Source organism: Prunus avium, chromosome 3 (genome assembly GCF_965620075.1).
Source record: "Prunus avium chromosome 3, drPruAviu1.hap1.1, whole genome shotgun sequence".
Lineage (NCBI taxonomy): Eukaryota > Viridiplantae > Streptophyta > Magnoliopsida > Rosales > Rosaceae > Prunus > Prunus avium.
In genome coordinates this window covers 30071215-30095702 of record NC_142286.1, presented here as the reverse complement: position 1 = coordinate 30095702, position 24488 = coordinate 30071215, and the positions used below count along the sequence as shown (strand labels likewise).

General features: G+C 44.2%; 2 pseudogenes; both read left to right on the top strand.

Moving 5' to 3' along the window:
• Positions 1-95: 95 nt before the first annotated feature.
• Positions 96-4583, top strand: LOC148295913 (uncharacterized; annotated as a pseudogene).
• Positions 4584-14177: 9594 nt separating this feature from the next.
• The window catches only part of LOC148295912 (uncharacterized), a 35082-nt pseudogene continuing 24771 nt past the window's right edge, over positions 14178-24488 (top strand).

The window sequence follows — 24488 nt, the reverse complement described above, 5'->3', positions numbered from 1 at the left end:
AGATATGTACAAATATACTGATATTGATAGATAAAGATTTTCAAGAAAATGTCTAAAGTTCCATAAGAATGTGTATACTTGTCGTCACATCATCGATGGCTCGTTTGAGGTTCAATAATTTCATCCGTAAATTAACATCCCTTTTGACTACGAAATCGAATATTTTATACTTATTGAAGTTTATAGTTGTAAGTTTGTAAAATCTAAATTGTTATTCTTCTCACCGTTGATGAAAATATATATACAGCCAATCTAACATTACAATAGGACGTGGCACCTAGGCGCTGGGTGCGTCCTTTTTTTAAAATATAAATAGTATAGCCCAAGAGCCCTATCCATTACTATTGGGCCATTACTCGAGTATCTATTGTCCCTTTTTGATTTTTTAACTTTCCCAGAGTTATTACCCATATAAAGATTCTAACACTTTTACGTTTAATAATGTATTATTACATACATAATTCTCACATATTATTGAATAAAAATAATATATATTTGGCTGTACTCAGTTTTGCATACTTGTCTATGCTATACTCCTCTTTAATTGTTTTTTAAAATAGTGTTTGACACCGGGGCGCATAGGCGCTGCGCTGGTCAGGTCTTTATACACATATAAATAGTATAGCCGGCTATACTAGATTATTTTTGAATTGTTTTTAAAGAAACAGTATAGCCGTCCGGCCATACTTGTTTCTTTTTGGTAAAAAAAGGTCCATCATGATCTCTTGGACTACAGAGGATTTGTGGTCACTCACCGTTGGATGTAAATTCAATGGTTCACTCACTCTTGCACTCCTTTTAAGAAACTTTTTTGAATCATTAGATTAATATCCAACGGTGAGGACTGAAAAAAAGGTATAGCCGACCGGATTTACTGTTTTGACACGTGGCATCTAGGCGCTGGGCTAATCTTTTTTTAATATATAAATAGTATAGCCGCGCGGCTGTACCTTTTGAAAAGAAAATTTAATCCAAGAGCCCTATTCATTACTATTAGGCCACAAAAAGTCCACAAAATAATTAATTTCTATTTATTAAGTCTTCTGTGAAATCGTTTGGGTGTCTTAATTAAATTTATCACCAGAAAGATAAGAATGGAGGGATAGCCTTGACAACCAATCTCTTGTATCTTCAAGTCCTTGCAAATGGACTGGAATTGCTTGCAATGAATTGAGAAGTGTTGTTAATATTAGCTTTAGCCGCATTGGTTTAAGAGGTACTCTCTACGCTTTTGGCTTTTCATCTTTCCCTTCTCTCCTAAGCCTTGATCTCTACCACAACTCTTTCTATGGCAACATTCCCTCCAACTTGGGCAACCTTTCTAAGCTCATCTACTTTGATTTGTGTGCAAATCAACTCTTTGGAAGAATCCCATCTGAGATAGGCCTCATGCCATAAACGGATCCATTCCTGAAGAAATAGGATCACTCAGCTCACTCAAAGAGTTGGGTTTGAGTACAAACAGCCTCACAGGTCCAATCCCTACATCCATTTGGAACATGGGCAGCTTGTCCTTACCTGTTCAAAAATGAACTTACTGGAACTGTGCCACAAGAAGTAGGAAATCTCCAATCTCTGAATCAGCTCCAGTTGCAATTTAACAACCTAACTGGCCCAATTTCTGCATCCATAGGAAACCTTGTCAACTCAACTATTTTAGCACTTCTTGAGAATAATTTCTATGGATCCATCCCTCCAACTTTAGGAAACTTGACCAAGCTCACCTTATTAGATGTGCAGCTAAACCAATTGAGTGGCCCCATCCCACCAGAAATAGGAAATCTCAAACTGCTATTCAAACTAGGATTGTTTGTAAACAATCTCAATGGCTCCATTCCTGTCTGGAGAACTAAACAATCTTACAAATTTACAAAATTTAGGGGTGTTTAGCAACATGTTGTCAGGCTATCTTCCCCAAGACATTTGCACTGATGGGTTACTTGTAAATTTTACAGCACATGAGAATTATTTCATTGGCTCCATTCCAAAAAGCTTCAGAAATTGTTCCACTTTATACAGCGTGAGGCTTGACAGAAACCACTTAAACTACATTGATTTGAACTATAACAATTTATCAGAAGTGGGGGCAGTGCCAAAGTCTACAAAGCTTGAAAATCTCCAACAACAGAATTTCCGGAGGAATACCTTCTTAGCTTGGGGAGTCACTTGAGCTACGAGTACTTGACCTCTCCTCGAAATATCTAGTTGGGACTATCCCGAAGGAATTGGGGAGGTTAGTGTCACTGTTCGACCTTAACCTGGGTGGTAATAAACTTAAAGGCAGTGTTCCATTGGAAATTGGAAGCCTATCCAATCTAGAGCAACTTAACTTGGTAGCAAACAATCTCAGTGGATACATTCCCAAGCAATTATATGGGTGCTTAAAGTTATTGAACTTGAATTTGAGCACAAATGGATTGAATGAGAGTCCTCCTTCTGAGATTGGCAACTTAGAATATCTTCAGGTTCTTGATCTTAGTCATAATTGTTTGCTAGATAGATACCTGTTAGTTAGTAGCATTAATGAGGTTGGAAAACTTAGAAGCACTGAATCTCTCTCACAATGAGCTCTCTGGTTCATTCCCATCCACTTTTGGTAATACGTTTCACCTGACTGCTATTGACATGTCGGCTATACTCAGCTTTTTAAATTTTTCACAAAACAATATAGCCGTTCGGCTATACTATTTTACACGCGGGCGCCTAGCCGTTATGCGGCTGCTCTGTTTTTTTTTATAGTAAATACTCGATTATTTTCTAATTTTTTTAAAAAAATAGTATAGCCGGTCGGCTTTACTGGTGTATATATATATATATATATATATATATACACACTGCTCCAGGTAGAATCTTGAAGCCCGACTCTTCCAACTGGACTTCATTTGCAGGCACATTTGGATACACTGCTCCAGGTAGTTATTTCCAGCATGTATAGCTTTGTCACTGTCCATGTTACTGTCAAACAAAGTAGGGTAAATATTCAGTTATGCTAAGATACGCTCATATTTTTATTCTTCTCCAATATGGAGGTATTTATATAAGTACAACCCTAAATAAAATAGGAAATAAAGCTAAATTACAATAGAAAATAAATCTAAATTACAATATGAAATAAATCTTAATTATAATTGGACTAGACAAATATGTAAGTAACTAAAATCCTAACATAGTAAGGAACCAAAATCCTAACTAAGTAAGGACTCGTCAACACTCCCCCTCAAGTCGGGCAAAGATATTTCGCATGCCCAACTTGACAAGCGAGTCATAGAACACCATACTTGAGAAGCACCAATTGTAGAGAAGGTCTTTTCTGTAGGAAATTTCAAAACATTTTTCCAAAGTTCATTTGAATATTAAACATGCATTTAATCAAATTAATCGCAGCGGAAGTCTAAGGTGGTTGTTTAAATCCAAAAACAAAACTTCTTCCAAGTATCTTAAGCCATGAACATTGATATGTTTTTCATAAATGAAAATTCAAGAGAAAGGATAAGATCTAATTACCCTTGAAGCAATTATATGAACCAATTTGTGTTTGGTTTTCTCTTGATGATTTCCTCTTTGTTGATCTCCTCTTTGATCTTTGCTCCTTAATCTTTCTCCTCCATGTGAGCCACAAAAGTATATGGCCTCTAAGTCTCCACACCAATGGAACCTTGAGATGAGAAGAAGTATCTTGAGAATACTTGGATGCTAGTGCAAGATTCTCAAGATTGGTTTCAATCTAAACCACTTTGAAAAATGAAAGTATTTCACTCTTGAAAACTCTCCTTTTTCTCTCTTTGATCTCCCAAACCTATTTGGTTGATGTTGGATTGTGTTTTGTGTGTTAATGAGCTTATGGAAACAATTCCCATACACATTCACTTAAGCATTTTCGGCCAAACCCCATTGGGCTTCCAAAATTGGGCCTTATGACACTTAAACCATAATATTTAGGTGTCTTAAGCCCTTGGGCTTGATACCCAACCATTTGGGCTTTCCGTTAACTATTACTTAGCCCAAATACGTTTTTACACGTAGTAAATCATCCACATCAAATCAATCAAATTGATTTCCTCATTCTCATTTGTATTACTCAAAGTTAACCATTTAAGGTGTGCGATCCATTAGGTTCTAATTAGCAAGGCAGTGGGAAAATATTAGAACTCTTTCTAACCAACTGGAATTAAAACCCCTTTTTAATTCTTCCTTTATTTGGATCGATCACAATCAATCCTAGGACTTCCACAAGCCAAGAGTGACATCTAGCAATATATCAAGGCTACCCAAGCTAACCAGAATAGATGAAGAACCTATTCAGTTGGAATTGCAATGCAATACGGTCCTTCTCTTATACAATGTTTCAAATCATATTATTAGGGTACGGATTGATTATGTCAAACCCCTAATATGATTTATAACCTCATGTGATTCAAAAGAACATGATTAAGAACAACTTTCTAAATCAAGCTCAAAATACTTTGGCCAAAGATTTACTAAATCACATCTTGAAACATTCTCCTTCTTTATCGAAAGTAGAGATTCCTTATTGTACATTCACATGCCCCTATGATGAATTAAGAGATCCCAACAACACTTAAGACAAATCTTTTACGGCTTGCCTTTAAGAGCTATCAAAGATCAATAACGCATCACAGGACAACCATGATGCCTCAGGTCTAAGGACTAATTTGCATTATTGCAACTATGAGTTCTCATTTGACATATAGATAAATACTCCATATGAGAACTACAGTTGATCGCGTTCAGTGTACTCATTCACTAATGAGCACCCACATACTTGTATTAGTGTCAACTACACAAATGGTTTGAGACTAACCATCCTCCCAATTGAGCATACATAATATGTGCTAATCTTGACGGTTTATCAATGTCCATTTGATAACCTATGATTAGGAACATTTTGGGATGCTACAGTTAGAGATTAAAGGTCTCCCGAATCTAATCTTCTTTAGATTACTTTATCTCTTATTTAGCATACCCGGGACATTTGTTTCTTTACACGATGTAAAAGATAACAAATAAGTTTGCCCTTTATATATCATATACGAAATGTATTCTAAGGAGATTACATCAAATGTATTGGCTCTTAGGGCACATTTCTAACATTTTCGTCAACCACAAGTGAAACAAGTGACAAACTAAAGCAAAGTTCGCAGCGAAAACACAAGAGCAAACCCTAAAAAATAAGGCACATAGCAGAACACAGAAACCCTGTGAGCACGGCAGCAGATAAGGCAGAACACAGAAGCCCTGTGAGCACGACAATAGATAAGGCAGAACACAGAAGCCCTGTGAGCACGGCAAAAGATAAGGCAGATAGCAAAACACAGAAACCATGTGAGCACGGTAGTAGATAAGGCAGAACACAGAAGCCCTGTGAGTACGGCAGTAGGTAAGGCAGAACACAGAAGCCCTATGAGCACGGCAGTAGATAAAGCAGCAGCAACAATAGCAAGGTAGGCAGCGACGACGGTAGCAAGGTAGGTGATAGGATTTTTAGTACCTACGCAAACAGGGTTAAAATCACTTAAAATACTTGCAAGAATACAAGGATATTGTAGTATAGATGCTCATGCAAGGTCGTTGTCCCCAAAGATTGTTTGACTAATTCGTAATTAAACTAACTCTTAATTAATAACTAAAATGGATTTTATCAAAGATGCGAAATTTATGAATTTGAAAAGATTAACTTGACAATAAAAGAAATCGGAAAGTTGGGAAATTGGAGAAAAGCAAGTTTTAAAAACCAATTTATAAAAGCACTAGGGTTTCACCGCACCTAGCAATCCTATGAATTTTTACCAATTACTTATGATTTGCACATGCCACTTTGAAGGTTAGGTTTTCCTAATTTATATTCTACTTGGAACCTCCAACATAGAACGTATATCTAACATGCAACCCGTCCGGACGTTCGGATCAAATATGAACATGAAAGACTCATTAAGTTTTGTGAAAACCCTTTGAAAAACCATGCAACCCTTAAGACGTGGTGTTCATCTTAAGTGAAATTACAATTATTAACCACAAGAAGCCAGCGTCAATTTCAGGGAACCTTCCGACCAAAATTGCATCCAATTACTTTTCTAAAGATCCTAATGGTGATCAGGCATTAAGACAATTAGATAGTTTAAAACAGTGATTAACAATTCAAAGTATGCATGCACTCAATCATAAGTAATTAAATAAAAATCACATATTCATGCTAAGGTTCAAGGCTTCACCCTAGCAAAGAGAGTTAGTTACGCATAATCATAACTAAAACCCAAGAAAATATCATTCCCATGAATAAGAATAAAAACACCTTGAAGTAGAAGTTCTTCAAAAACCCTAGCAAAAGTCGCGTTCCAAAAGCCAAAAAGAGATCCTAAATTTTCTGTGAAAAATAGTTTAAATACCTCCTAAAACTCAGCTCCTCATCCCCACAAGGAAACTAGGTTAAAATAAAATACTACTAGGATATAAAATCCAAATTGGATTAGGAGAATCTGCCTACAATCTGCCCAGCCACGTTTGGGCCTCAAATCTCCTCCAAATCCGGCCCAAGATAGCTTGTTTTAAAGATAAAAACGTTATGAACACTTCTCCAGAAGGCCATGAACCCATCCGAGGTCATCTTGGGCTTCAAAAACGCAATAAAGGCCCAAAACGTCACTATTCCAGCACAGCACACTGCTCCTTTATTTTATCGCCAGAAAATAACCGCTTGGTAGAAACATCTGAAATTTTGATACGATCAAGCTAAGTGACTAACGAACGTCCTCCAACTAGAATTACTCCAAAATTCGTCCATTTGATTATGTTTTGCTCCAGAGGAAGTCGAAAGTCCTATATTGGAAATATAATTCAAAGTATCAAAATTCTTCCAAAATATCAACCAAAATATACTAAGAATGAGGTTAAATATATAATATAAAATATGCCCATCAGTAGGCGGCGGCGGCGAACTAGGATTATAGGCTAAATGTATAGTGCAGCGGAAATAGGTAGTGTCTAGGGTTAGGGTAGAGACAGATCAAATCACAGTAACATCATCAGCAATGACCATGGCACATCATCGGCAATGACCATAACAGCAGCAACATGAACGGCAACAATAGCGGCAACGGTAACATCAACGACAATAGTAGAGGCAACGGCAACGGCAACAACAACAGTTCTTCCATATCAACTTTAGCTAATTCACACAGACAACTTCTCTTCACTCCTCCTCTCCCCCTGAAGAGAAGAGGTCGTCGGAGTTAAGAAATAAGCAACATCTTCATGGGAATATGTCAAGCTAATGGGGATACGTCAATAAACATATCCTTTTCACTCCCCCTCCCCCCCTTGAAGAGGAGGGGAGGAGAGCACTTAAATTGCAAGTTGAACACAAACACAGGTCACAAGAAAACCTGGCTCTGATACCATGTCAAACAAAATAGGGTAAATATTCAGTTATGCTAAGATACAGTCATATTTTTATTCTTCTCCAATATGGAGGTATTTATATAAGTACAACCCTAAATAAAATAGGAAATAAAGCTAAATTACAATAGAAAATAAATCTAAATTACAATATGAAATAAATCTTAATTATAATTGGACTAGACAAATAGGTAAGTAACTAAAATCCTAACATAGTAAGGAACCAAAATCCTAACTAAGTAAGGACTCGTCAACAGTTACTAACAAAGCATATATATATATGTGTGTGTGTGTGTGTGGCTGGCTTCATCTTTGAATATTATGTTAGCAAATAAGAGATGAATTTGTCTCATAGTTAACTTCATGCATTGAATAATATGAATATTGCCATTCTCATAATATTAAATTGGTTTTTGGGTTTGCAGAGTTTGCATATACAATGGAAGTGAATGAGAAATGTGATGTTTATAGCTTTGGAGTGTTAGCTTTAGAAGTGATCATGGGAAAACATCCAGGAGATCTCCTGATCTCCGTTCTCTCCTCGACAACATCAACTGCGCTTGATACACCGCTGAGGGACGTTCTGGACCAAAGGCTTTCACCTCCTAAAGATCAAGTTGCAGAGAAAGTGATGTTCGTTGTGAAGCTTGCGTTTTCATGCTTGCAAACCAACCCACAATGTCGGCCAACCATGCAACAGGTTTCCCAGGAGCTATCAATTCCAAAGGTACCTTTACCACTCACACTTGACAAAGTTGCCTTGGAACGGCTGGTTAGCCATGCTTGAAAGGCCAAAGTTGTTATGGCATAATAAAAAATCTGTTGGAATTAAATTTGGTATTGTTCATATGTTCAGAAATAAAAAATAAAATGACAAAATGTTTTAGTTGTCCAAGTGATTTTGATGGTTTTACCATTTCTTAATTCAAAGCAATGAGAGAAAAATGTTATCTTTCTCCCCCCTGTTCCGGGCTTCCGAGTGATATGATCATAGTATGAATGCCTTTACTAAATTTTTCAAACCTCGTGTGTTGGACTTAATTATATGGCTAAGAGGAGATATTGATAGGGCAGATATGTACAAATATACTGATATTGATAGATAAAGACTTTCAAGAAAATGTCTAAAGTTCCAAAAGAATGTGTATACTTGTCGTCACATTGATGGCTCATTTGAGGTTCAATAATTTCATCCGTAAATTAACATCCCTTTTGACTACAAAATCGAATATTTTATACTTACTGAAGTTTATAGTTGTAAGTTTGTGAAATCTGAATTGTTATTCTTCTCACTGTTGGAGGAAAATATTTATACAGGCAAGCTAACGTTACAGTAGGAAATATATATAAAGAAATTCCTAGTCTATAGGGATTGACAATTAATATAATTGACTGGAGAGATATAAACGTTATATACATCAATTATCTATAAATTAGGGATGTTGTCTAACAATAGTAAACACAAATGAGTTTATTTAGGCATCTCAATTTGATGTACCATTGGTTTAAAAAATAAAAAAATAAACAGGCAAAGCTCATGCTATACCATCTCTTGAGCCAGGTATCCAAGTACATTGCCAGACAAGAAACTGAGAGTTATGAGGCACTGCAAGTAATATATTTTGCTTCATCACTTCTGTATTGTGTAATTTAGTAAGAACAAAAATGGTGGAGCTGCACAGGGGTCGAGATGTTTTTATATAGACTGGCATCGCCATCTCCATCCCTCTCTTCCCACATGCATGATTTTCCCACGCCAAATTTCAAAAGAAAGCCAACTCTACTCATCCCATCCATAAAACTAAGGCAAATTATTTTTAACTTTTACTTTTGAACAATGCCCATAAGAGCAACTCCACCCATTTGCCCCTTGCCATGGCAAGGGGGAGCTAGGGCAGCCACTATTCACGTGAATAGTGGTTGGCCTTGCAAATAGTATTGTGTGTTTCCACCCATTGCCATGGCAAAGGGCAATTACTATTCATTTTTTTGTTTTTTTCACAAATTTGTTTACCTAAACAATTAATTTGGATAATATTTTCAGATAAGATTTTTGGGTTCGTATGTGTCAATATTTATTATAAAATTCATATCTCAATCGGATAAAATTTTGGTATTTATAGAAGAAAAAAAAATCAGTAATTTTTATTAAAAAAAATTCGATTTTTTTTCTTTTTTTTTTTGTACAAAAATTGGCTGCCGTTGGATTGGAGAAAAAAATATGATCGGAGAGCCCAGAGCGCGACACGTGGACTTTAGCGGCACTGTAGCGCTGACGTCAGCACCAAAACGAGGGCTGGAGCTCGGGCCAACCTTGCCCTTGGGCTAGCCTAGGTTGCTGGGTCCCACCTTGTGCCCGGGCTTGGGCTCCTCCCTGGAAACGGATTTTCTCTTTTTTTTCCCCCAGCCCGAGGCTTGGTCATGCCGCTAGAGTTGCTCTAATAGGCGGTAGCCCTGGGGGAGGGGGCAGGCGACGGGGCCACTGCCAGCCTCAACCTATCTGTGAGAGTAGTTTTCACAAAAATAAGGCTATATGAAAACAATTACTAGAAGATGGGGCGAGAAAGAAAGCTGATGGGTGCCAATAGCATCACTCCAAATCTATGAAAAGGAGATGTTGAAAATTTGTCCCTAATTAACTGCATCAGCACAATGCTTTTCATAGTCTAAGTCTATCCATCTTTGAGCTATATGAAATAAAAAAGAAGAGTCTTAGAGCTTACCATGGTGTCTTTAGTAGAGAAACAGATATCTTTCTTCATCCTTGTCGTCGTGACAATTGTTTCGATTTCTTCTTTCAAAGTAGCTACTGTCAAAAACTGGGAAATATAGAGAGACCAACAAAATGATTTTCTGTTTTCTTCAACTTGATTTCCTTTGTATTACTAATAGCATATTTATACAAGTAGAGATGGCTTCCTACATTAATTACAATAGGCAGCTACAAGCTCAAGGCTAACACTAGCTAGCTGTAACTCAAGGCTAGATGCAAACTCAAGACAATTGTCTGGTTGCAGGCTCAAGGCTCATTAGTGCCTTCACAACATAAGTCAACACTCCCCCTCAAGTTGATGCATAGATGTCGCCAATGCCCAACTTGCCTAGTGAATTGTGGAACGTTTTACTCGAAACTGCTTTGGTTAATATGTTTGCCAACTGATCCTCTGATTTGAAAAAGGGACACTGAATTTCTTTAGCCTCAAGTTTATGTTTAATGAAGTGTCTATCTACTTCAACATTGTTGGCGCTAAATCTGAACAGATAGAGATTAGTGCAACTTACAAGAGATGTGGACGATCGAGGTGATCGATTTAGTGATAGATGGAGATTCTTCCTGTCTTCGGATGCTGATCCTGAATAGAAGATAAGTGAAGCCCGTGAGGTCTATGGAACCGGTGTGGAACCAGCCTAAGACCCTCCGATGCTCAAGTAAGATTGCTTATAAGAGCTCTTGCTGTTGACTATATAGAAGTATAAAAGTCAAGCTGAAAAGTCTTACCCCTTTGTTGATGGTGAAGGGGTGTATTTATAGAGGGCATTTGGGATGCTTGTGGTGTTCAGTTCCGATGTGGGACTCGTGGGAGGGCCCTGTGAGGTTGACACGAGTCCTTAGATATTTCGGGCGGGTGCTCCAAGGCTGATTATGTACAATCGGTAGATCATGCCGATTGTAGACGAGTTGGGCTCGTAATGGCTGTTCGCAGCTTTGAGACAATGCCATCGGTGGCCGATGCCGATTGCCCGAGGCCTTGGGTACTTGGGCGAGTTTATAAGATCCACGTGTTGTTGTACGAGTGGAGGGTCAGATATGGTACAAACAGTAGTCCCCCAAGTTGCCGATTGAGAAGCTTCTCGGTTGGGGACTTGAATGTGTATTCGGCATTCTGACCCGGGCACGATGGTCCCATAGTTGCCGATGGTGGTATGTAGTCCCCCAAGTGCCCAAGGGAGAGCTTGGAGAAGAGACGGCATGATGTGCCGATTGTTTCAAGGGGTGAGTGAAAACTCATGAATGTGGCTATCGTTCGGCACGAGATGTGAGTGAAAACCCGTCAATGTGTGCCTGCCGTTCGGCACGAGAGGTGAGCGAAAACTCATCAATGTGCGCCTGCCGTTCGGCACGAGAGGTGAGTGAGAACTCAACGGTGTGCGCCCACCGTTCGGCACGAGAGGTGAGTGAGAACCCAACGGTGTGCGCCTGCCGTTCGGCACGAGTGGTGAGTGAGAACTCATCAATGTGCGCCTGCCGTTCGGCAGTGGAGTTGTGCTCGAAGGTGGCTAGATCCGCCACGTTCGGGAAGTTGAAGCGTCTCTGAGGATTGGAAGCATTGCAGCTGACGTTTGGTCTCCCCCATGCATGCGTGACACGTGTCGGCATGGCTGTGAAGAGCCGCGGCGTTTCGTATCCCGATGCGTCGCTTCGCTTCCCGATGCTAAATCGGCTCTATAAATCTGAGGGGGGGACGAGAGGACAAATACTTGGAATATTTGGGAGCGAAGAGAGCTTGTGAGAGGCGATTTCCGGCAACAGTGCGAGGGCTGAGCAAGCGATTTCCGGTGAGTGTGAACAAGGCGGAGGCGATTTCCGGCGAACTTGAACCACCGTGCAAACAAGGTATGTTGCTGTGTTTTGGCATTTGTATGAATCAAAGTGTAGAATTCGTTGATTTTTTGTTTGAACAAAGTATGAACAAGCATGAACAAGCATGAACAAGTATGAACATGAGTGTGAGGGTAGAACAAGATTTTGATTCTAGCATAGCACTTAGTTTCCCTTCGTTTGTGTTTGTAGATGTCAGATACCGAATCCGAGGGTAGGCGTAGTCCGAGGGCTTATGAGGACGAATCGTCCTCGGGGAGTTCGTCCGAGGGGAGTGAGAGTGCCGATTCTGGGAGCTCTTCAAGCTGTGAAGTAGTAGGGAGGGCAAGAGTGCGTGCCGAGGCTGGGGGCACTTCGACGAGAGTGCCTGAAGATGGGGAGCCTTCGACTTCGGGTCGGGAGGCAGATGGAGGTGGCGTGTCCGTTGCCGTCCCAGGGGAAGGGGTATTGAGGGTTGTCAGGGGGAGGCAACGGATTCCGATGGCGAAGCCCACGGAACCGTTGTTCGGAGTTGATGATTTAGAGCCGAACACGCTGACCGAGGCTGAGTTGGCTAAGATTCGGGCGGAGTTCAATATTCCTGAATCGGTAGGGATGCGGATCCCGGGGCCCTTGGAATCGCTCAGTGATAATGACGAGGGCGTGGTCTTCTTCACTGATGTCTTCAAGCACGGGCTTCGGCTGCCGTTGAAACATTCGGTGCAGAAGATATTGGCTGCGATCGGATATGCACCAGGGCAGTATAATCCAAACTTTTGGATTACGTTGCTTGGGACGATCGCAGCGTTCAGCTTGGCTGGGAAGGAGGAGCCGAGCTACGAACAATTTGCCCAACTGTACAGTGTGACGAGGGCGAAGAGTGCCGATAATGGAGGGTGGGTGCAGTCCAACTGTCTATCGGCAGGTCAGCGTGGACACTTTGTGGTTGGGGTGCCGAGCTCCCAGAAGACCTGGCGTAAGCGTCGGGTCATAGTCTCTGGTGACTGGGAATCGGCACCAGGAGTGATCGTGGAGAGGAGGATTCCTACGTCCTTCCAGACAGTCGGTAGGGTAGAGTCTGCCGTTCGGCAGTTGTTGTTGTTGTTTTTTTTTTTTTTTTTTTTTTTTTTTTTTTTTTTTTTTTTTTGACCGTCTGATGTTTGTGTTTCAGTGTCCTTGAAACGGCCGGCCGCACCGATCCGAGAGATTGAAGCAATCGAGAGGGTGAGAGCGAAGATTGCCGAAGAAGATCGGTTTTTTAAGGAGCTGCTCTACTTCCGGAACCTTTACAAGGCGGGCTTGATCGGCAAGTCAAAGCACGACCGAAGGTTAAAGGAGGAAGAGGAGGAGGAGAGAAGGCAAAGTGAGTGATGCCGTTCGGCAGGCGTCGTGGGCGTCTTCCTTTTCATATCCACCGTTTCTGATACGACTTGTGTGTTTTTTGCAGTGGCAGGTGGGCGTCCAATGAGCGAATCGACCAAGAGGCGGCTGGAGGGGCATGGGGCGCCGAAGCCGAAGAAAGGGCAGTCCCCCAGGCCGAAGAAGAAGGCGGCGGGGGCCTCAGGTGATGAGCAGACGGTGGCGGATCGCCGCCGGGAGAAGCGGGCAGCCGGGGCTGAGGCTGTTCGGGAGGTGCACCTCCAAGTAACCGGAAAAAGAATGATTGAGGGTGCCCTCGACGCAACCCCGTTGCCGAAGCGGCCAAGGGGGCCGACTGAAGGGACATCGGTGGTGATTCCCGATGATGAAGAAGAGGGAGAGGAGGGGCCGGTGAACATTGCTTGCCCTCAGAAGGCTGTGCCGTTCATCAACAGCATGATCGATGGCGCTCAGATGGAGCTGTCGGAGATTGAGCAACTGTCGATGAAGACGTTGCGCGAGCAGACCGGGCGATATGGAGATGTGGCTCTGCGTGAAGCGTTCGGCATACTAACTTTGTATGTGTTATCAGGCTGATATGGAGATGTGGCTCTGCGTGAAGCGAGCCATCAATGCTGCCGAACGGTACCAAAAGAAGTTTGAAGAGGGCCGTTCGAAGATCGCTGAAGCCGGAAAGCTCATTCAGGAGGCCGACCGGCGTGCTGAGGAAAATGCTGCGAAGATAGCAGAGCTGACATCGAAATTGGCAGCAACGGAGTTGGATTTGGTGGCGGCGCAGGAGGCGAAGGCAGCGGTGGAAGTGGCTATGGATGCGGCCGAACGGTCGCATGGCAAGGAGGTAGAGGAGGCGAAGGCGAAAGCCGTAGATGACTACCGAGCGTCGGAGGAGTTCACGCTTCTGGTAGACAAAGAAGTCATGGAGCAATGTGACGACTTTGTCTACCGATTCAAGCGGTACAATGCAGAGAAGAAGCTGAACCTGAACTTTCTCCGGGATCCGCCGCCACTACCGGAAGGGGTGACCGAAGAGATGGTGGAGGCGTACAAGGGTGAGGATGCCGAGCCCGAGGAAACCGACGACACCGATTCAAGCAGTGGAGAGGAAGAGGGTCACCCCGGGCCGGGGGCTGCCACTGCGTCTACTGCCGAGCCGTCGTCTGATCCTGTGCCTGCGTCAGCTGATGCTGATGTTGTAGCGACCGAAGCCGATCCACCCACCTCGTAGATTTTTTTTTTGAGCGTGCCGAATGGCATATTGTAAAGACAGATGGCCCTTCTGTGGCCTTTTATTTATCAGTGTTAAGTTTGTTTCGGTTTAATGTGCGCTGTCTCTTAATTCTGTATGTGTGCATGCCGTATGTAGAATATCTTCGAAATAATATTGCTGGATGGTAATGCCGTATGTATAGAATAGGGAGTTCTAAAATAAACCGGTTACAAAAGGTGACGACCGAAAGTACGACCTTTGTGTACAAAGGTGGTGACTGAGGGGGCGTTCTCACTTATAGTAATATTTGAGATGTGCTACATTCCAAGGGTGGCCGAGGGTTTGACCATCGGTACCGCGCAAACGGTATGTTCCTGGGCGGCAGATGGTGACAACCTCGTAAGGACCTTCCCAAGATGGACCAAGGGTGCCTTCGTTGGAGTCCTTGGTGGCGAGGGAGATTTTACGTAGTACCCAGTCCCCCACCTTAAACGATCGGCGTCTGACGCGCGAGTCGTAGTAGCGGGAAGTCCGTTGTTTGTAGGCAGCATTCCGAAGCTGAGCCTGGGAACGGTGTTCCTCAATGAGGTCCAGGTTGAGAGTGAGCTGGGCTTCGTTTTGCTCCGGCTCGTAAGATGCCGTTCGGCACGAGGGTGCGTTGATCTCGACTGGAACAACAGCTTCGGAACCAAAGGCAAGGGAAAATGGCGTCTCGCCAGTCGACCGTCGGTAGGAGGTATTGATGGCCCATAGTGCTTCCGGAAGGAGGTCGGGCCATGCTCCTTTAGCCGTCCCAAGCTTTTTCTTCAGCGTCTTCTTGATGATCTTGTTGATTGCTTCGACTTGGCCGTTCGACTGTGGATGTGCTGGGGAGGCGAAGAACAGGTTGATGCCAAATCGGTGGCATAGGTGCCGGAACTGTGAGGAGTCGAATTGCTTTCCGTTGTCGGTGATTATTGCGTTCGGGAGGCCGAATCGACAAATAATATTCTTCCATACGAAATGTTCAACCCTGGCTGCAGTGATTGTTGCCAAAGCTTCGGCTTCGGTCCATTTGGTAAAGTAGTCGACGGCGACGATGGCGAATTTGACCTGTCCCTTTCCCTGGGGCATAGGGCCGATGAGATCTAAACCCCATTGAGCAAAGGGCCATGGGCTAACAATTGGAGAGAGTGGTTCGGCAGGCAGCTTCAGAACGGAGCCGAAACGCTGGCATTGATCGCACTTCTGGACCAGGGTGGTGGCATCGACATGGAGAGTCGGCCAGTAGTACCCTTGCCGAATGGTCTTGAAAGCCAATGATCGGGCCCCAGAATGGTTCCCACAGGCTCCCTCGTGAATCTCTCGTAGGACGTAGTTTCCCTGCTGCGGGGTCATGCACCGAAGCAATGGTAAGGAGTGACCGCGCTGATAGAGAATCTGATTCAGAAGGAGGTACCGTGCCGATCGGCGGCGGATAGTCGTTGCGTCAGATTTGTTGTCAGGCAGCGTGCCGTTGGCGAGGTAGGCGTGGATAGGGTCCATCCAACTTGGATCCTGCCGAACGGCGTGTACTTCGAGGTCGGTGGTACTGCGACGAGTGAGGACCTCGATCGGCACATGGCGCCCTATGTTGTCGTCGATCGCCGATGCAAGACGTGATAGAGCATCGGCGTGGCTGTTCTCGGATCTGGGGATCTGTTGAACTTGGTACGCAGTAAAGTGGTGTAGCAAACGGCGAGCGTGTGTCAAGTAGGCAACCATCGAAGTGTCCTTGGCTTCAAATTCAGTCAGTATCTGGTTGACGACAAGTTGTGAGTCGCTACAGATCCTCAGTTGCTGAGCGCCCATTTCTTTGGCGAGCCGAAGGCCCGCCAACAAAGCTTCATATTCGGCTTCGTTGTTGGAAGTTCGGAATTGGAATCTGATGGCATATTCGATGGTTGTCTGGTCAGGGGCCTTGAGTACCAAGCCGGCTTCGCTGCCCTGTCGGTTGGACGAACCGTCCACGTAGAGAGTCCAAAGGGGAATCGACGGATTAAAGATTCCTTCGGTCGGGTGAGCGACTGGCACCGCCGAAGGTGAATCGGAGGCGGCGTCCTTCGGATCTGGCTCTTCGGACGTGGTCAACTCAGAGATGAAGTCGGCTACAGCCTGTCCTTTCTCGGCAGGACGAGGGTGGTAGTGGATGTCGAATTCACCGAGCTCGATGGCCCATTTGACTAGCCGACCGGATGTCTCCGGTCTCTGGAGTATCTGGCGCAGAGGCTGATTGGTGAGGACGGTAACGCTGTGAGCCTGAAAGTATGGCCGAAGCTTGCGTGCTGAAAGGACGAGGGCGTAGGCGAGTTTTTCTAGCTCGGGGTACCGAATCTCAGCGTCTTGCAAGGCATGGCTAGTGTAGAAAATGGGGAGTTCGATGCCGTTCGGCTTGCGAATGAGCACAGAACTAAGTGCCGTTGCCGAAACCAAAAGGTAGAGGATGAGTTCTTCGCCGGGAAGAGGAGTGGATAATAGGGGTGCCCTGCTCATGTAGGCCTTGAGATCTTGGAAGGCGCGATCGCATTCGGTAGTCCAGACAATCTGTCGTTTGTTTCCTTTGAGGGCCTTGAAGAATGGAGCGCACCGATCGGTAGCCTTGGAGATGAACCGGGCCAGAGCGGCGACACGCCCAGTCAGACTCTGAATATCCTTCTGTGTCTTTGGGACTTGCATGTCGAGTAATGCCTTGATTTTTTCAGGGTTGGCCTCGATTCCTCGTTGGCTGATCATGAAGCCGAGAAATTTGCCCGAGGCAACGCCGAAGGCGCACTTGCTCGGGTTGAGGCGCATTTTGTACTTTTTCAAGACGCCGAACATGAGCGAGAGGTTGTGGAGATGAGAATCGGCCGTTCTGCTTTTGACCAGCATGTCGTCCACGTAGACTTCCATCGAGGTGCCAATGAGGTCGGAAAAAATTTTGTTGACCAATCGCTGGTATGTTGCCCCGGCGTTCTTCAGGCCGAACGGCATGACTTTGTAGCAGTAAAGTCCCTTGTCGGTGATGAATGCCGTGTGCTCGCGATCGGTAGGGCTCATGAATATCTGGTTGTAGCCTGAGTATGCATCCATGAAGCTGAGAAGTTCATGGCCTGCCGTGGCATCTACCATCTGATCGATCCGTGGCAGAGGGAAGCTGTCCTTTGGGCAAGCCTTTTTTAAATCGGTATAGTCTTGACACATTCTCCAGGCGCCGTTTGATTTTTTTGACTAAAACCGAATTTGCCAGCCAAATTGGGTATGTTACCTCCTGGATGAAGCCGATGGTTTTTAGTTTGTCTACTTCGAGCCTCATTGCCTCATACCGTTCGGCATCGTAGGCCCGCCGTTTCTGCCTGATGGGTTTGAAAGTGGAGCAGATGCTGAGCTTGTGGCTGATGACGCTCGGGGCGATGCCGGGCATATCGTCGTATGACCAGGCGAAGACTTCTGCATTGGTTTGCAGGAAGGTGATAAAATCGGCCCTCAGTGCCGGACTCAAGGTGGTACCGATTCGAACTTGTCTGTCCGGTTGTGCTTCGGAGAGGGTGACTGTTTCTAAACCTTCGGTGGGTTGCGCTTGTGGGGTTACGGCCTCATCTCGGGGGTCATCCGGTTTGTCCGTCCCCCTGCCGTTCGGTATGCCCAAGCTGGTGGCTACCGAGTATGTTTCGCGAAGCGCAGCCCTTGCCGATTCCTTGGTTGCCGAAACGTAACACGTCCGTGCACTCAATTGGTCCCCTCGCACTTGGCCGACGCCAGCGTGTGTGGGGAACTTGAGGAGGAGCATGTGTGGTGACAGCATGGCCTTCATTTTCGTGAGCGCCGTTCTGCCGATGATAGCGTTGTATGCCGTTGGGCAGTCGACTACTAGAAAATGAGTGTAGAGGACCGTTCGTCTGGGGATGGTACCGACGGCGAATGGGAGCTGGACACTGCCGATCGGTTCGACCACGTCGCCAGAGAAGCTCAGGAGAGGGGTGATATCCTTGTTCAGATGCCGAGGGTCCACGCCGAGGGCGTTGAATGCGTCGGCGAATAGCACATTGACCGAACTGCCGGTGTCTATGAGGATTCGGCCTACGTCGAAATCTGAGATATCGACCCGTATGATCATCGGGTCGGAGTGGGGGAAAATGATGCCTCGCTCCTCTTCCTCAGAAAAGGTGATTGGTTCCCAACCGTTTCGTTGAATTTTGTCATTGCGTCCTCCCGCCATGCTGAGGATCTGGGGATGCCGAACGGCACGAACGTAGTTTTTTACGGATCTGTTGCTGGCTTCGGCAATGGGCGCTCCTCCACTGATCATATTGATCTGCCGATTCAATGATTTATCCGGTGCTGGCTTGGTGTTTAAATACTGATCCAGCTTTCCGTCATTGATGAGGCGTTCAATAATTTTGCGAAGCGCGATGCATGATTCCGTATCGTGGCCGTTGTACTGGTGGTATCGACAGAAGACACCGGTGTCTCTTTCGCTCTGGCGGGGGAGTTTTCGATTGTTCGGCTTCGGTATCATATCCCCTTCGGTCAGGAGAACATGCTCGTAGGTAGTATTGAGCAAAGTGAAGATTTCGTCCGGCCGATTCCCCTTGTGGTTGCCCTTCTTGTTGTTGTCCTGCCGATCCCGGAAGTTGTCCTTCCGCTTATTTCGCTGCGTGGAAAAACAGGGACAGGGGGTGCCGAACGGTAGGGGGGCTGGTTGGCCGATCGATCGACCGGGAATCGGTCGTAGTTTTGCGTTGGAGGCTGATCGGTCGACGCCGTTTTGTTTATTGGGGTCGAAGCCGATCCCTTGGAGTTGAAGTGCTCGGCCTTGGCGTGGATAGCTGCCTGTTTCATTAATTCGGAGTAGGTGGTCCAGTTGCTGCTGTGGACCAAATAACGAAACTGAGACGACCGAAGGCCGCTTTTGAAAGCACCGAAGGCCGCCCTGTCGTCAGTTTCCGGACATCTGGAGTACTCATGGCTAAACCGAGCTGCATATTCCCTCAACGGCTCATCATCCTGCTGCCGAACGGTGTAAAGGTCATCGGCAGAATATAGGCGATCGGTCTGAATCATAAAATGGTTGAGGAAAGTTTGCTTCAACTGATTAAAATTGTCAACCGTATCTGGCTCCATCCGATAGAACCAATTCAAAGCGGCTCCGGTCAGGGTGGAGGGAAATAGAAAACATTGGCCTTCGTCCGTCAGTCCTTTGCAACCCAAAGCTGATTGGAAGGTATGAATATGGGTAACGGGATCTTCCACCCCCGAATAGAACGATATGCGGAGTGCTTGGACCTCCTTCTCGTGTCTGAATGTCCGGATTCGATTGGTGAACGGCCCTGGCTGTACCGTTCCCCATGTCGGTGTCCGAGCCTGGTCTTGTTTCTTTTCAATGCGATTCATCTTCTGTAGGAGGAGACGAATAGTCGGATTGGTAGGTGGGAGATCGTCACCAAAGGGCTCGGCCGCTCGGTTCCCTGTGTGTTGGTCAGTATTGTGACCTCGCCTTCCTTGGTCTGCCGTTCGGCTGGGGCCTTTCTCGTAATTTCCTTTTCGCCGATCGTTGTCCTGGTTCGATCGGTGGCTGTGGCGTTGTGCAGAGGGCCCTGCTGATGAGGTTGTGGTTCCTGGAGATGTTGGAACATAATCTGATTCGTCCGTCTCTTCCAGGCCGATCGCACCGTACCTCCTGCGTAGGGGGGATTTTGGTCCGAGTACCTCCAGGCGTGGATCGTCGAGCTTCGCCCGGACCTGGATGGGCGAGGACTGCCGTTCCCTCCGCCGATCGTTGATCCTCTCGCGGCAATCAGAATAAACGCGATATTCGGGATGGCGCTCCTTTGGAGTGGGGACGAACAGTCTTCGGGAGACAGTCGGTTCGTTCGCGGCCTGCTGCTTCCCCCTATCCTGGAAAGTGGGCCTTCGTACGCTTTTAAACGATTTCTCCTGCCGAAGCTGTGTGGTCCGTTCCCGATCGTTCTGCAACTGGGCGGAGAGTGTTTGTTGTTGATGCAGCTGCCTCTGGGTGTCATCCAGTTTGGAGGCGAGAACATTGTTGTGCTCCTGCATTCTTGCCATATCCTGCTGTAGGGTCTCCATGCGAGCCTCCAGGGTGGTCGGTCGAGCAGGTGTCTGAAGCGATGGAGCTATACTTGGCTCGCCACCGAGGCCGAGGATGGGGCCATCGGTAGGGAGGGCCGAAGATGGATTCATTTTTGGGTCTCAGAGTTCTTTTGTTTGAGATATGGGTTGATCGATAAGCGATTCCCACAGACGGCGCCAATCTGTTGGCGCTAAATCTGAACAGATAGAGATTAGTGCAACTTACAAGAGATGTGGACGATCGAGGTGATCGATTTAGTGATAGATGGAGATTCTTCCTGTCTTCGGATGCTGATCCTGAATAGAAGATAAGTGAAGCCCGTGAGGTCTATGGAACCGGTGTGGAACCAGCCTAAGACCCTCCGATGCTCAAGTAAGATTGCTTATAAGAGCTCTTGCTGTTGACTATATAGAAGTATAAAAGTCAAGCTGAAAAGTCTTACCCCTTTGTTGATGGTGAAGGGGTGTATTTATAGAGGGCATTTGGGATGCTTGTGGTGTTCAGTTCCGATGTGGGACTCGTGGGAGGGCCCTGTGAGGTTGACACGAGTCCTTAGATATTTCGGGCGGGTGCTCCAAGGCTGATTATGTACAATCGGTAGATCATGCCGATTGTAGACGAGTTGGGCTCGTAATGGCTGTTCGCAGCTTTGAGACAATGCCATCGGTGGCCGATGCCGATTGCCCGAGGCCTTGGGTACTTGGGCGAGTTTATAAGATCCACGTGTTGTTGTACGAGTGGAGGGTCAGATATGGTACAAACAAACATGTTTGGGCTGATCATGTTGAACCAGATTATGTGCAATAGATATTACAGCCTAGTTGTCACAATACAGATTCGTTACAGATGTTGGGGCATATCCTATCTCGGTAAGCAATCTTTTTAACCAAAAAAGTTCACAAATTCCTTTGGTCATACCTCTGAATTCGGATTCTACACTGGATAAGGCAACTACATTCTGTTTCTTGCTTCTCCAAGTCACCAAGTTACCTCCCGCAAATGTGAAGTAACCTGATGTTGATCTTTTATCTATGACATTCCCTGCCCAATTTGCATTAGTATAACCACTGATATTTAAATGATCGTTTCTTGAAAACATAAGTCCTTTCCCAAGTGCCAACTTTAAATATTTAAGATTCGAAGAACAACATCCATATCTTCACTTAAGCAATGCATGAATTGGCTGACAACACTCACAGTATACGCAATGTCTGGTTTAGTATGTGACAAGTAAATCAATCGCCCCACTAATATTTGATCACTTTCTTTGTTTGTGGGCACTTGATCAGGATACTTTCCAAGATTGTGATTCTGGACGATTGGAGTGTCCATGGGTTTGCAATCTAGCGTTCCTGTTTCTGCCAATAAATCCATAACATACTTTCTTTGAGAGAGAAATATGTGTTGCTTCAATCGAGCAACTTAAATACCCAAGAAGTACTTGAGTCCATGTTGTTGTCAGATTCAGCTGCACCAAAATCGATTAACCTGCATTCTCAACTTGTAATACTCGCAAGTGCACGAGCCGTTCGGTAGTATAGCATATGTAAGTGCGAGGTCGATCCCACGAGGATTGATGATAGATTGATTCAATTTGATTCCCTGCACAAAACAGAAAACAAGAAAAAAAAAATACAAAACAGAAAAGAAAAGAAAAAAAATAACTCAAGCAAATAAGTTATCTTTCTCCCCCCTGTAAATCGAGTATCTTAACTCAATTTGGTAGTAGATATGACCATAGTATGAATGGCTTTACTAAAATTTCCAAACCTCGTGTGTTGGACTTAATTATGGCTAAGAGGAGATATTGATAGGGCAGATATGTACAAATATACTAATATTGATAGATAAAGACTTTCAAGAAAATGTCTAAAGTTCCATAAGGATGTGTATACTTGTCGTCACATCATCGATTGGTCGTTTGAGGTTCAATAATTTCATCCGTAAATTAACATCCCTTTTGACTACGAAATCGAATATTTTATACTTACTGAAGTTTATAGTTGTAAGTTTGTGAAATCTGAATTGTTATTCTTCTCATCGTTGGATGAAAATATATATACAGCCAATCTAACATTACAATAGGATGTGGCACCTAGGCCCTGGGTGTGTCCTTTTTTTAATATATAAATAGTATAGCCCAAAAGCCCTATCCATTACTACTAGGCCATTACTCGAGTATCTATTGTACCTTTTTGATTTTTTTACTTTTCCAGAGTTATTACCCATATAAAGATTCTAACACTTTCACGTTTAATAATGTATTATACACGTACGCAAGTATTTCTCATGTTTAATACACCTATTTTTTACAAAAATTTCAATAAGACACACAAAATTCACGTTTTACAAACATAATTGTCACGTATTATTGAATAAAAATAATTTATATTTGGCCATACTCAGTTTTGTCTAATTGTCTATAGGACGGCTATACGCCTTTTTAATTGTTTTTAAAAATAGTATAGCCGCCCGGCTGTACTTGTTTGACACTTGGCGCATAGGCGCTGGGCAGGTCTTTATAAACATGTATAACTAGATTATTTATGAATTTTTTTTTAAGAAACCGTATAGCCGTGCGGCTATACTCGTACCTTTTTTGAAAAAAAGTATAGCCGACGGGATTTACTGTTTTGACACGTGGCATCTAGGCGTTGGGAATATTTTTTTAATATATAAATAGTATAGCCGCGCGGCTGTACTGTTTAAAAAGAAAATTTAATCAAAGAGCCCTATTCATTACTATTAGGCCACAAAAAGTCCACAAAATAATTAATTTCTATTTATTAAGTCTTTTGTGAAATCGTTTGGGTGTCTTAATTAAATTTATCACCAGAAAGACAATAGGCACAGGCTCTTCTAAAATGGAGGGATAGCCTTGACAACCAAGACCTATCTCTTGTATCTTCAAGTCCTTGCAAATGGACTGGAATTGCTTGCAATGAATTCCGAAGTGTTGTTAATATTAGCCTTAGCAGCATTGGTTTAAGAGGTACTCTCTACGCTTTTGGCTTTTCATCTTTCCCTTCTCTCCTAAGCCTTGATCTCTGCCACAACTCTTTCTATGGCAACATTCCCTCCAGCTTGGGCAACCTTTCTAAGCTCATCTACTTTGATTTGTGTGCAAATCAACTCTTTGGAAGAATCCCATCTGAGACTTGCCTTGGCTTTTTCCATGCCCCAACCTGTTACACGTCTCTACTTCTATGAATTCCCTCACCCAACCCACCGTTTCACCCAAACTCTCCTTCCAACATTCAAACACTCTCTCTCCAACACTTATTCCCTCTCTCTGGTCACCTCACTTGTCCCCCACCTCCCACCATGCCTTACATCCTCTACTCCGCAAACGACTCTTCAGTCACACTCAACATTGTTGAGTCCACAGCCAATTTCAACCATCTTATTAATTATAGGCAACCACCAAAGGCATGTCAAAGAATTTGATCACCTTGTTCCTCAATTGTCTGATTTGAATAATAACATTAATAATATGCATTTTGATTTCAGTTTCCAATGGCACAAGCACATTTGTATTTTCAGTTCTTGCATTAGAAGCAACAATTTGTCCAAAGATCTGCCTTGCTATAACATATCGTCACGTTGTGGATGGACGATCTGCTAACCATTTCATGAAATGTTGGGCTTCTGTGCATAAGTCTAGGGGAGACCTATATATCTTGTACATGAATCTCCTCCAGTCTATGACATGGATATGATCACAGACCGAAAAGGGTATGAGCCCATTTTATTCAACCAGTACATCAGCTTGAGATCAGCATGGGAAAATCTAATTCAACTGTTGCAGACAATAATGT